Genomic DNA, 3324 nt, shown 5'->3' on the forward strand with positions numbered 1-3324 from the left:
CCAGAATGTCTGCTGCAATCCAACACTGGATCGGTTGTCTGTTATTGTTCCACGTTGTTCGCCATTTTCAAAAAAAATCACTTTGGTAATGGCTTACAATGAAGCTCTTTGCATGTGACAATTGACTGAATATATAGTGCATTTAAGGAGGTCTTACAAGTACAAACATGATAACCAAAGACTCGTTTGGAGGATATTTCTACGTTGCGGATACTAATTGTTTCTTGACCCAACATTGCTTGTGTTGTAAGTCCCCGCTCCCCCTGCAGTTTACTAAGTGTGCAAGTGCTTCATGATTTCATCCTCAATAAACTGGATGCTTGTGATGGCTCGCCATTGTGTCATATATCCCAGCTTGACCTGGACTAAATAGAGGATCACGCCACAGGCAGAATTGACATAACTCATTCGGAGGTGGAAGCACAAGGCTTTTGTGTGGATGCCACTCTTCTGGCCACAGACAGGTTTAATCCACTAAAGCTGTCTGCTCACCTCAGCTCCTTTATTCCGCTTTTCTCCCATCTGTGGAATAGTCTACCGAGTCAGTCCAATCAAACTGTTCCTTCCAGGGATTGAAAGTGGCAGGACTACCACCTTATCATCCCTATCCATGATCTATTATAGCCCTCTATTCTTTTGTGTGTGGCACGTTGCTGCGTGTTTGCATCAGTGCTGGAAACACAGCAGTGCCACTGATGTAGTTCCCCTTGCAGGTTTGAGCAGGTATTTAGAATTTGGCCAGGGTGCTGGCAATAACTCGCCTCTTCTTTACGAAGGACATCATGGCATCGTTAAGGTCCACCAATTAATGCTAGCAGATGGGTCGCCCAGTTCCACGTCCATCCGATGGATGGCACACACATTGATACCTATCCTTGCCTGTGAAACACCAGAATAAGTTAATAACTGGATTAGGATTCTAACCCAGTTTAGACAGCTCAGAGGTAAGTGTGCATACCCCTACGGCCTACACTATCCTGACAGCCCATTATCCCTCTTAACCTTCCCCCTACCCACCATTCCTCTCCTTGTACCTTCAGGCTTTCCCCTCTTTCATTGCCTGTTCATCCTTCCAACGGCTTGTTTTTGGCTGTTTGTGAGCAATTGCCATCCCCCACCCCCCCCACCACCACCACCTCAACCCTCCCACCAGCACTCTGCCAACTATCCTCTATCTTACTCTAGCTTAGAGATCTTATACAAAGAAAATGAAAAAAAAAACTTAAATTGGTTTGGAAATCCCTCTTTTGAGCAAACATCACCAACTTTTCTTCAACAGCATGCAGACAATCAGAGACGATGGCAAATTGTCTTCCAAGAAGGCAACCAAAATAAATGAGTCTCACACAACGCAACTTCATCATAAGACGAAAGCATTGATGAAAGAGCAAAAACCAAGCAGGTAGCAAGCAAAAAAAAAAAAAACTTTTGATAACAAGACCTCTACTTCCTCCCAAGAGTCTTGCGGCTCCGTGCTGATGTTAAAGTCATTGCTTTTTCAGTCCATCATTCAATGAAGCCAAACGGCCGTTATTATCCGTTTGCTGGTGATTACTTTATGAATTATGTCTGTTAATCAGTTCTGGGGAAAGCTTGATTGCTTACATGCGCTGGTTTATATATTATCTGATCATTATTCATTCAGGTTCATCAAAGCTCTTCGCTCCATAGTTATTTTTCTACTTTTCCAGTGAGAATATTTAATTTGCGAAAGAGGGATGGACGCAGACATATGGGGACCGATGGGAGACAGATGGAGATTTACATCAACTGGATGAATTTAATTTTTACTCCGCGCACACGAAGCGAAAAGTGAGGTTCAGCAATTGGTTCATTTTTTTTTCTTCTTCTGTTTGTCTGTAAACGTCAGTTTATGATCGAGGAACAACTTCATCTCAATTGAATGTTTTATTTTGAACATGAATAACAGACCTGTAGTTTAGCGGTAGTTTCGCTCTGAATTTGTCTCGATCACACATGCGCAGAGAGGAGTGAGATTATTATTAATATTTTTTACTCCTTTTAGTCAGGTCAGGTTCGATCTGTGACCTGCTACACGTACCATGTAAACCTGTACTAACCTGTTCCATGGTCGGGTTGTCGGCGACTAAACCGTCTCCCCTACCAGGTTTTCTGGTGAGGAGGGTGTTTGGATATGGACACCCAGCAGGATTAAAAACAAAACCTGTCAAAGGGCGGAGGAGCTCCTTGTGAGCCAACGGCCATCCATATCTAGTGCCCAACTGTGTCTGCGGATGTCCTCCTGCAGTTGGGTCACTTCTTATTAGGAGGTTGGTGGCAGGATTTGCACTCCGGCCACCGTAAAACCCCTCATTCCGAAAAACGCAAAAACGCAAAAAATCTGAAAACCCACTCCGTGGGAGTACCTCCTGTGCAGCTTCCCTTCGCAGGGCAGCTCACCGGATGATGGGATTGGGGGAAAGCCTTCGGGACCCCCAATCTTTGATAGGAGGGAAACCACGGGGTAACATCCCTGGGTCAGATTGCGGGAGAGTGTGTCGGAGTGGTGCTGAGGTGTCGTCCACCAGACGGCGGTCTCCTTGGGTTAACCTGAGGCGGTCCCTTCGGGTGGGTGCCTGGAATGTCCTATCCCTAAGAGAGGATGATCACCTGTCTCTGTTATCATCTGAGCTCAAGCGTTTGGACATCGGGATTGCAGCTCTCTCTGAGGTTCGGAGACCGGATTGCGGCGAGATAATGGTGGGTGGTTACACCTACTATTGGTCTGGTCGCTCTGATGGTTACCATACCCAAGGAGTTGCTGTAGCTGTGTCCAATAAGCTGACCCCAATGATAATTGAGGTAACACCAGTCAACGAGCGTATTATGAGATTAAGGATTCGTCACTCCTTAGGTGTCATTTCCCTGGTCTCTGTTTATGCTCCGACTGAGGCGAGTGATCTCACCGTGAAGGATGCATTCTACGCCACACTCGAGTCTGTGGTTGATCAGTGCCCCAGACGAGATACACGTCTAGTCTTTGGGGATTTCAATGCTTCGACTGGAACTGATAGGGACGGTTATGAGGTGTGTGTTGGTCCCCATGGGTCAGGAACTATGAACCAGAATAGCACTAAGTTCCTTGACTTTGCAAGAAGTCATGGACTTCGGGTGGCTGGTTCATGGTTTCAGCGCCCGCAAGCTCATCGCTGGACTTGGTATTCCAACGCTGGCGGTGTGGCAAAGGAGATTGACCATGTCCTCATTGACGGTCGTTGGAGGATGATCCAGAACTGCAGGGTCTACCGGAGTGCTCAGTTCCTCAATACTGACCACAGGCTTGTTGTAGCAACTCTAAAGCTG

This window comes from Eptatretus burgeri, chromosome 11 (assembly GCF_056783735.1).
Source record: "Eptatretus burgeri isolate ZD-2024b chromosome 11, Ebu_testis_v1, whole genome shotgun sequence".
NCBI classification, from domain to species: domain Eukaryota; kingdom Metazoa; phylum Chordata; class Myxini; order Myxiniformes; family Myxinidae; genus Eptatretus; species Eptatretus burgeri.